Consider the following 11736-nt stretch of genomic DNA (forward strand, 5'->3'; position numbering starts at 1 on the left):
GTGGCGCTGGAGGCAGTTCCTGTCTGTACCTTTCAGAACCTCGCTGACTGTCTTACTGCATGTCTCGATCCGCTCCGCACTGCAAAAGATGATTATTCAGTTTTTGGCAGGTGGTCATGTTAATGTGATAGGATAGTGTAAGACATTAAAATGTGATCCCTACTTTCAGCTGACTAAGCAACCATCTGCACCTCACTCATGGTAAAAGTCATATCAGCATGTAGCGTACTGAGAGCCCTGTATCATCTACATAGCTGGGTGCATGTCAACGTGACTAACACTTTCAATTAAAAACCTGAATAAACCAACAAGGTAAAACCAACTACTTCAAAATCATGCTGAATCAGATTGCAGTCAATTATAATACTTTTCTGACAGTGTAAAATACAACTATGTCTATGCATCACTTCTGTACATGATTATACTCCAAGACACTTTCAGTTTCAGCGCTGATAAAAACAACACAAAAACATTAAGGTGAATTGGAGCCTGTCTCAGTAAAAAATGCACGATTTTCATGACTTGTTACAATATGGGGGCCATTTGATTTACACCTGTTAATAGAAGCAAGTTGACAAGCAGTTTGTATATTTGTGCGTTTCCTACATAGTACAGCTGCAACTTGCGATGCATCTCTGATGTAATATGAGTACATTCACTTTGCGAAACACATAATTTTTGTTTACAGACTGACCATGGTGTTGGTTTAAAAATGTTAATTATCATTCACATGACGTATAATTGGTTACAGAAAACTATGAGTAAGTAATATACATTTCTGACATTAGGTGTTTTGTTGGTATGTGTAACGTGGATAATCATGTAGGCCTATTTGTGCTGCAATACCACTGCTGTCTCAATGTAGGGAGTATACATGTGTTGGCTTTTAGAGAATCAAGAACTAGGAAGTTGTTTTCCGTATTTTTATGGTTCAGCTTTTCTAAGTGACAGTACAGAAAGGTGGGTCTTTGTTTTTCCACAGCGTAAGAATAAGTATTATACCAATGACAAGTTGGGATAAAATACATTAAATGGCGATGGAAAAGTGTAATAAAAACTTAGACTCCACATACGTCAACGCTGTCAGCCAACCACCGAAATTTTAGATGGCTTCAGTTTGTTACGTAAAACAAATGGCGGCGTTACATCTAGAACGTCAAGGACACAGGAATTGGTAACTAATCTTTCACAGTTAATAATAGTGTTCGTCGGACATACACTGGTATCAGAGTACAACTTTCTCCCAGATTCAGTATATTAGGGGTCCAAAGAGGAATGGTCAGTAGTCAGGGATATGACAGAAATGATCATTGGAAACAAAAAAGTCCAAAAATTATGGGTTCTAAAATGGCTGCCTTAAGAGGTATTTGCTCTTGATCAGTAGAGGAGGTGTGTTTACAGTATGGAAGATGAACATTGAAAGGTGGCTACACTGTGCCACTGCGCCAGAGATTGCGCCAAAGAGTACTATTAAGCCGCCTCCACAGTGCGTGTTTAGAGTTCATAGCAGTCAGTGCTACCAGAGAGCTCGTAGAGGTCAGTGGTTGTTGAGAGTTCGTGGCAGTCAGTGCTAGTAGAGAGCACAGTGTGTGTTAAGAGCTCGTGATTGTCGTGAAGTCGGAGTGAGATGTGGTAGTAAAGAGTGTTGCTCCTTGTTTTATGCAGTTATTTGATGGGAGAGATAGCAGATGTTATTGTAATGAGTGCATTTCGTCAATATATATGAAGGTAAAATTTATAATGTTTTTTTTTTTTTTATTAATTGTCTATCTGAAATAATGTGTTACTACAGGTTCAGTCAACAAAGCATCTGGCTCGTGTTCTTGTATTAGAGTGAATTTTGGTTTTCTTGCGTAATTATAGTTTTTCTAAATTTCTTTTGTCACGTCGGTATAATTGGTATTTAAGAATTCTTGTCTTGTTTGAGAAGAACCGTGCCAGATGTGGACGTTGAGTCACACTCCCACATACAGAACAGTTACTTTTGTGCTTATTGGTTTTGTTGTTTTTTTTAGTTGCTGGGGACTTAATTAATTAACTGCGTTTACTGAAATTTTCTTACATTGTTCTTTGCAGTCAGATAGCGTAACAATTCTAGTCAGGGCCAACCGATTACGAGACTTACGTAATCGGACATACTAAAATGAAAAGTATTTTCAAAATTATTTAATTAAGCCCCCATGCACGTGGCGACCGCTGCTTCGGATCGTCCCTTGGAATTTTTCTGATTGTGAAAATTGTAGACTGTAGTATTGTTGTAGTAATTTGTAGCTAGTGATTGTAGTCTGTATTGAGTGTGTAGATTTGGTAATTGGCATTCTTCTAATGGTATTTTTCAAAATTTAATTTTTTTATTGTCTTGTATACGCGTTTGACAAATTAGTGCAATTATTTCAATTGTTCGATTGATCGTGTTTGAGGGAGACATTGCATGTGAATAGTATTGTTGGAGATAAAGAGTCATTGGGTGTAATTTTCGTACAGTGACGAATCTTTCGTATATTTTTTAAATGATTACGCGATCAATGAAAAAGGCAAAAATGATGAATAGTGAGAATAACGAAATTGTTGACATGGCGAACTCGCCAACACAGGAAAACAGTATGGTGGATAATGGAGTTGAAAACAATGTAATAAGTCGGGAAAATAGTCCAGAACCATTTCAAAATTTTTCTCAATCAGAAAATTTACAGAATATGAGATTAACGATAGAAGATTCTGAAATAGTATCGAACACAGATAGCTTTACAGCTATGACGAAGGAAACTGGAATTGCGGGAAATGTTAGGGCGAAAAGAATTCTGAACCATTTAACATGGAGCAGCTGATGGGTGTAATATTAAATTTGGGATCAGAATTAAAAACACGGTTAGACTCACAAATGGGAACAATGGAAAAACGATTAGACTCACTGGGATCACAAATGGGAACAATGGAAACACGGTTAGATTCAAGAATAGGGACATGTTTCAAAAATATGAAAGATGAATTAAAGAAAGAAATCAGGGAAGAAGTACAACCGATTCTGAATTCTCACAATAATAGATTAATTGCAGTAGAAATCAGACAAAGGGAACAAGATAGAGAACAGGAAGAAAGAGATCGCGTGATAGTACAAAAATTTTCAGAGTTAGATTTACAACGTGCAAACGATAAGAAAGAAATATTTGAAAGAATCGAGGAATCCGTACCAAATGACAGATTAAACAACCTAACACAACAATATGAACAGCTAGCTACCAAATGTGTCAATACTGAAACCCGAGTCGCGATACTTACGGAAGACGTAAACAAACAGAAAGAACAAATAGGTGACTTATCGGAAAGAGTTGAGGAGATTTCAGATAAATTGACAAATATTAGTTTACATGGGGACAGAGATTCGGATGATACAGCCCCATTACCATTTGCAGAAACCGAAGAGTATCAGAACATAAATAAGCATGTTGAGAATCAGGGAAAATTTAATGAACGCGTGAAAAAGGAATTTGAGGCTTTAAAAAAGCACGTCAAACAAATAGAAGGCGAAATAGTAGGAAAGGACAGTAGAAGGAACTTAGAATCACAGATAGCAGAGGGGTATGAAGAAAGTAATTTATTTCATTTACGAGAAGCAACAAGAGAGCGCCAGGCGCGCGAAGTTGACAATAATCGACATTCGGACTGGGACAGACGCCGTAGGTCTTTGTCGCCACGAGGCGAAAACTTTGACTATAAACACTTTTTGACTGTCCGGAAATTTAAGATCTTCCGCAATTCTAAGAATGACATACATCCATGTGCATGGTTAGATCAATTTATGTACGCACTTCCACCAAATTGGCCACTAAGTCACAAACTAGAAATTATGTGCAGCTATTAAGGTCCTCAGGGGATTCACTACTCTAAAGTGAATATGTGCCGTAGCGAGCATAGGGCCCCGAGCTGTAGTGGTGCTATTTCTCTTTTAGTTTTCTGGACCGCTACCTACTCTTTTACTATTCTTTGCATCTGTCAAACCAACTCTTCGACTATCAATCTATCTAGTGATTAAGTAAACAATAACCGGATATGACTGTTTTACCCAAAAGTGACTTTGGAAATTACCGATTGGACTTAATGTACCTAATGCAGCATTCATTGTAGTTTAAACGAAATGTTACCTGTTTATCTTCGTGACAACATTACTTCATATGTTGACGATATTCTCATTGCTAAACGTTCTTGGAATGAGCATAACAAAATTTTGGTTTCATTATTACGTATTTTTGCACGAGTTGGCATGACAGTGAACTTGGAAAAATCAGAATTTGGTCGTTCTCAGATGAAATTTCTCGGTCACATTATTTCTACAGAAGGTATTCTTCCTGATCTAGAGAAATTAGACGCTATTCGTAATTATGCTGTTCCTACCACAAAACGTGATGTTCGTAGTTTTCTTGGTCTCTGTAATTTTCTTCGACGCTTTGTTAGTTTGGACGATTTGGCCACACCTCGTTTTTGCGATCTATCTGGAAAGTTCTTTTTAAACGAAAATCGGTCGACAGCTTTGTTTGGTTAGTTTGTATTCCTGATGAGTGGGTCAATAAATTGATTTGGTATACGCATTTCAGTTATGCACACTTTGGTACCAGAAAATGCTTTCACAAATTACGAGAAAATTGCTACTTCAGTAATATGGAAAAACGTATTCGATCTGTTCTTGCCAAATGCAAATTATGTCAAATGGCTAAACCGCCAACAGTTTCTCACAGAGCACCGTTGTTTCCTATCATTCCAGCGAAATTAAAGGAGATGGCTGCAGTCGATTTGTTCGGTCCAGTGGTTCGTTCTACTAATGGTTTTGCGTACATTTTCGTAGCAGTAGAGTTGACGTCAAAATATGTGTGTTTTACACCTTTACGCAAAGCAACAGCTCGTTCAGTATCTGATGCTTTCATCAAACATTTTCTTAAAGAAGTGGGTCATGTTGATAAGGTTATATCAGATAATGGATCACAGTTTCGCTCTAAAATTTGGCTTCGTACTCTACACCGTCGTAAAATTAAACCAATCTTCATTTCACTTTTTCACCCGCAATCTAACGCTTCAGAGAGATGGATGAAGGAAATCAATAAATTGTGCCGTCTTTATTGTCATCAGAATCACAGAACTTGGGATCAGTATCTTCATATTTTTCAAAACATTCTGAATGAACTTTCTAATGACTCAACTTCTTTACCGCCTCTATTGATATTAAAAAATAAAGTACCAACAAATCGCATTTCTGAAATCGTTCCTTTTCCGCCTTCACGGAAACTGCGACATTCTGAAGTTGTCAACCTGGCTCTGCAAAATATTGCGTCTGCGGCTGCAAGAAGAGAGAAATCAGCTAAACGTCCTGGTCGTTCAAAAATCTTGTCAGTTGGTCAGAAGGTATTAATTAAGTACCACCGTTTGTCTCACAAAGGAAAAGGCTTGTGTCGCAAATTTTTTCTGCTTTATAACGGTCCATATAGAATTCGCAAAATTATTCATGATAACACTGTCGAAGTAGAAACTCTTAAATCACGACGCTCTAAAGGAATACATCATATATCTAACGTAAAAATTTTTGTGGAATGACATACTTGTGAGAAACTCACAGCTACATGTAAACACGCAGAGAATACACAAGGATACCGCGCTGTGTTTTGGCGGCGGCACATACTCAAAGCAACAGTCAAGTCTGCGCGCCGCACAAGGCAGTCGTTGACCGCAAACAATTGCTTCCTACGTCACGCGCCTACAGCTGATCGAGCGCTCAGTGCGAATGCACTGACAGACATAAACAAATACACAGTTTAATTTCTCCGATTAAATTCAGTATAAAGATATAGTGACTTGATGAATTCTGTTATTAACATTCAGTATTTTCCAGGATACGGTTGTATAAAGTATTTAAGAACTTCAGGTAAATTCTGTGCGTGTCCGACGTTAAGACGACCTGCTATCGAGAAAATTTCAGGAAGAATGTAATTTCGAAGAAGAAACTAATAAACTAAAAAAGGTAACTGTTAATTGAGTTCATTTTTCAGGTAACATACTTCCACTTAGGTACGTACTTTAGACGTAATTTGCTGCTCGCGATTACGTGATTCATACTTTGTGCTAATTTCAGGTTCTATGAATTTACTTGTGAAGCGACGAGCTTGCGTACGTTAACTGATTTTGACAATGATTATTAATGAACTGGGTTGTAACTTGTGTATATTATGCATCGCTTGGCTGCGCTGCTTTTTCACTGATGTCATATTTTCTTTTAATTATGTGCCTGCTGTGCTTAGTTATTTAAATTATAATTGTTATCTGATTAATTGTGCTGACTATGATTATGTATGTATGTTGTACTTTGTCATTTATCTGCTTGCGCCTTCATGTTTACTTATTAGGATGACACATGAACATTTAATTGCTTATGCTGATATGATGCTAATGACCTGTTTATTACGTAAGATATATGTTTGCTGCTTTTTGTATGGATTGCATATTTACACATTTCTGTTTTGTTGTCATAACTACTCTTTAATTTGGTGTATAGCAATGCTGATGTACAGTGTACGAACATAGAGTTTAGGTTACAGTATGTATTAATTATAGATTGTTCGCTTGGCAGAGCCTCGTTGGAGGAATTGTGCTGCATCCACTTGTTGACTGGTATATTTACTCGCTATTGCTTGTTTTGCTTACGCTCAGTGCCTTATATTTTTAAGATAAGAAAATTCACTGCTATAATTCGACGAACGACATTAGTACAAGAAAGTCATTGAAGTCACATGAGCTGAGGTTTTATGGAAGCTGTATAAATTTATGCTAATAGGAAGGAAGCTAACGACATGACAGACCGAAACTAGGTTTAGACTATTGACAGCATTACACTGCATTTTTCGTGAGCAATTGAAATAGGAAGTGACACTTGACACAAAAAATACTCCACATGTTTGCTTCTGCTATGATTCTTGAAGTGGTGTACACACTGTGAAATATTATGATCATTCACACTCCGTAATCGTACTTAATTACTGAGAGTTATTCGAACTAAGTCTGTTAGAGGTAATGTATGCATTTCTTTGTTTATAATTTATAATGAGTAGAAAATTTGGGTCAGATGGATTACACAGAGGTTGTGTGTTGACAATGTGTCTTCGGATTGTATGAGATGATGAGGTTTGCATTAGGATTTTATCTGTACTTGTTCAAGGAGACTGACTAGAGGAAAGAGTTGTTATGGAAGTGAAATGATATTGGTGCTGAGGTTTATATGTAGCGACGTATTATTGAGGTATTGAGAGTATATTAAGTTGTTGATTATTGGAGTTTTTGTGGACAAGAGGTAAGGTAAATGATATTGATGATCGACGTATTATTGAGGTATTATTGAGATTATGTGATGCTGATAATTATTGGAGTTTTGGTGTATAAGAGGTAAAGTAAGTGAGGAGCATATTTTTTTGGTTGGTCTTATGGAACAAGGAGGATGAAGATAGCAGACTAGAACACTAAAGTAGAAGGAAGATAGTCTATACACACACTTTGTTAAATCACTAAGCAGTATATACTTTTTTTTGAAGAGAGGAAGTAATTGCATATCTTGGCTCACTGACAGTTGTTCAACAACAGTACATTTTGATCTGGTTTGGCAAACATTGGTCTTGACATGATGACTATGACGTTGACTTAACTATTATTGACTGTTATACATTGCTGCCAGTACTACTTGACACACATGATGAACATCAGATTTAGACAGAATTTCATTTACACAATTAACACTATTCAGTTACACAGTAGTACTTAATGTGGATGAAAGATGAGTGAGTGTGTTCTGTGTGTTTTCCTTTACTAATCCTACCCACCTATCTCCTAAATATTATTTTATTTGTTGGTAGTGGCTTGCACTGACACCATAAATATTATAGGTTTACTGGTATTTGTGTATTGTAATAGTTAATAGGACAATTATCTGACATCATTTGTGTGTTTGTTATGATTTGTATGTTACTGTAAAAGCATTTGTATGTGCATTCAAACTATTGTTCATGCCTGAACTGTCTGATTAGTGAAGATAAATATTCTGAACTGTTACCTGCACTTTTCAACATGATGTGTGACATTTGGTCGTGTTTAATTTCTGCTGATGAACTGTGTGATCAGTGATAGTAAAAAAAAAAAAAAAAATTATGGACTGTTACCTGTACCTTTTCTACATGATTGGAGCCACTAGGACATGTTTAATTTCTGCTCATAAACTCTGATAAACAGTGTGATCAGTGCTAGTGAATTTTATGGAACTGCTTCTGCTAAGAAATGTGACTTTTTGGTGTCTGCACCTACTCAACATTGCTGGGTGCAACTGATGAACTGTTTTTACTGAAATGATGTCACTTGTTGCTGTCTGCACCTGCACTCAACATTGCTGGGTGCAACTGATGAGCTGTTTCTACTGAAATGATGTCACTTGTTGGTGTCTGCACCTGCTCAACACTACTGGGTGCAACTGATGAACTGCTTCTACTGAAATGGTGTCACTTGTTGCTGTCTGCATCTGCTAAACTTTGCTGGATGCAACTGATGGACTGCTTCTATTGAAATGGTGTCACTTGTTGCTGTCTGCACCTGCACTCAACATTGCTGGGTGCAACTGATGAACTGCTTCTACTGAATGGTGTCACTTGGGGTGTCTGCACCTGCTCAACATTGCTGGGTGCAACTGATGAACTGTTTTTACTGAAATAATGTCACTTGTTGCTGTTTGCACCTGCTCAACATTGCTGGGTGCAACTGATGGACTGCTTCTACTGAAATAATGTCACTTGTTGCTGTCTGCACCTGCTCAACATTGCTGGGTGCACCTGCTCAACTTTGCTGGATGCAACTGATGAACTGTTTTTACTGAAATGATGGTCACTTGTTGGTGTTTGCACCTACTCAACATTGCTGGGTACCTCTGATGGATTGCCTCTACTGAACTAATGTGACTTGTGCTGGGTGTACCTGCTAAACTTTACTGGGTGCAACTGATGGACTGCTTCTACTGAAAGATGTTACCTGTTGGTGTTCTTTTTTTGTATAAACTAATCATTGAAGGCATTTTATGTGAACATTTGCATAAACTAATTTTTTTTGTATATTGTAAACTATTATGTAAAGTCACATGTATGAAAAGAAGTTGTATTGCTTACTGTATTTCATACATTAGGTTAGTGAAAGGTCAGTGCAAAGCCAAAATTTTTAACTAATTATGTGATGTTTAGGTATTAATATTATCTTTTATTTTTGTCTGTATTTTTGTGGACGAATTTGGTGGTATTTTCACCACCAATGCTGGCAAAAATACCATCAAATTCTGGCCTGTGGAGGAGGGGCATATGAAAGGTGGCTACACTGTGCCACTGCGCCAGAGATTGCGCCAAAGAGTACTATTAAGCCGCCTCCACAGTGCGTGTTTAGAGTTCATAGCAGTCAGTGCTACCAGAGAGCTCGTAGAGGTCAGTGGTTGTTGAGAGTTCGTGGCAGTCAGTGCTAGTAGAGAGCACAGTGTGTGTTAAGAGCTCGTGATTGTCGTGAAGTCGGAGTGAGATGTGGTAGTAAAGAGTGTTGCTCCTTGTTTTATGCAGTTATTTGATGGGAGAGATAGCAGATGTTATTGTAATGAGTGCATTTCGTCAATATATATGAAGGTAAAATTTATAATGTTTTTTTTTTTTTTATTAATTGTCTATCTGAAATAATGTGTTACTACAGGTTCAGTCAACAAAGCATCTGGCTCGTGTTCTTGTATTAGAGTGAATTTTGGTTTTCTTGCGTAATTATAGTTTTTCTAAATTTCTTTTGTCACGTCGGTATAATTGGTATTTAAGAATTCTTGTCTTGTTTGAGAAGAACCGTGCCAGATGTGGACGTTGAGTCACACTCCCACATACAGAACAGTTACTTTTGTGCTTATTGGTTTTGTTGTTTTTTTTAGTTGCTGGGGACTTAATTAATTAACTGCGTTTACTGAAATTTTCTTACATTGTTCTTTGCAGTCAGATAGCGTAACAATTCTAGTCAGGGCCAACCGATTACGAGACTGCGTAATCGGACAGACAGTTACAAAAACTAAAAATATTTTCGATTATTTATTTAATTAAGCCCCCATGCAACATGTGCTCCCAGCTTTTAAGGTATGCACATTAGGCCCATCTTTACTGACGTGAAATAGAAGAGTTATGTATCACAGTATGGAAGATGAAGAAGTGCTCATAGCTCTTAAGTTTTGCAGTTTAGATTCCATAGTTGCTAGACTATTTACTTCGAATCATCATTCCCGTGATATCCCTGGGTATTGGCCCTTCCCATCGGGACGCGTTGTGTAGCCATAGAAACACACCAAAAAAAGTTTTGCATCGTCCCAGTTTCCAGAACTCCTGAAGGTAGACGTTGACTGTGGATGTTGTATCACAGACACAGTCCCTTTGACTGTTCAGAGATGTCACCAAACCAGCCCAAAGATGTAAACAACCACGCATGAGCAGCTCCTATTAGACGGAGGGGGTCCGACAGCCGATCAGTTCCAGTCATTCCACCAGGAATCAGGTACACGGCTCGTGTTGTCTGTGGTTCAGCCATGCCTAGACGGTCAATACCGCGGTTCGATCGCGCCCGCATTGTTAGTTTGTGCCAAGAATAACTCTCAATAAGGGAAGTGTTCAGACGTCTCGCAGTGAACCAAAGCGATGTTGTTCGGACATGGAGGAGAGACAGAGAGACAGGAACTGTCGATGACATGCCTCGCTCAGACCGCCCAAGGGCTGCTACTTCAGTGGACGGACCGCTACCTAAGGATTATGACTCGGAGGAACTCTGACAGCAACGCGAACATGTTGAATATTGCTTTTTGTTCAGCCACAGGACGTCGTGTTACGACTCAAACTGTGCGCAATAGGCTGCATGATGCGCATCTTCACTGCAGTGGTGTACAGATGCGCCCAACAACATGCCGAATGGACCGCCCAGGATTGGCATCACGTTCTCTTCACCAATGAGTGTCACATGCGCCTGCAGCCAGACAATCGTCGGAGACGTATTTGGAGGCAACCCGGTCAGGCTGAACGCCTTAGACACATTGTCCAGCGAATGCAGCAAGATGGAGGGGGATTCCCTGCTGTTTTGGGGAGGCATTATGTGGGGTCAACGAATGCTGCTGGTGGTCATGGAAGGCGCCATAACGGCTGTACGATAGGTGACTGCCGTCTTCCGACCGATAGTGCAACCATATCGGCAGCATATTTCCGAGGCATTCGTCTTCAAGGACGACAACGCGCGCCCACGTCGTGCACAACTTGTGAGGGTAGGAGGCGAGGTACTGGCAGATGTAAAGCTGTGAGGACGAGGCGTGAGTCGTGCTTCTTGGGTAGCTCCGATGGTAGAGCAGTTGCCCGCGAAAGTCAATGATCCCGAGATCGAGTCTCGGTCCGGCACACAGTTTTAATCTGCCAGGAAGTGTCATCTTGTGAATGACTTCCTTCAGGATAACGACATCGCTCGACTCGAGTGGTCAGCATGTTCTCCAGACATGAACCGTATCGAATATGCCTGGAATAGATTGAAAAGAACTGTTTATGGGCGACGTGACCCACCAACCACTCTGAGGGATCCACGCCGAATCGCCGTTGAGGAATAGGACAATCTGGACCAACAGTGCCTTGATGAACTTGTGGATAGTATGCTACGACGAATAAAGGCATGCATCAATGC

This window comes from Schistocerca serialis, chromosome 7, assembly GCF_023864345.2.
Source record: "Schistocerca serialis cubense isolate TAMUIC-IGC-003099 chromosome 7, iqSchSeri2.2, whole genome shotgun sequence".
Taxonomy (NCBI): domain Eukaryota; kingdom Metazoa; phylum Arthropoda; class Insecta; order Orthoptera; family Acrididae; genus Schistocerca; species Schistocerca serialis.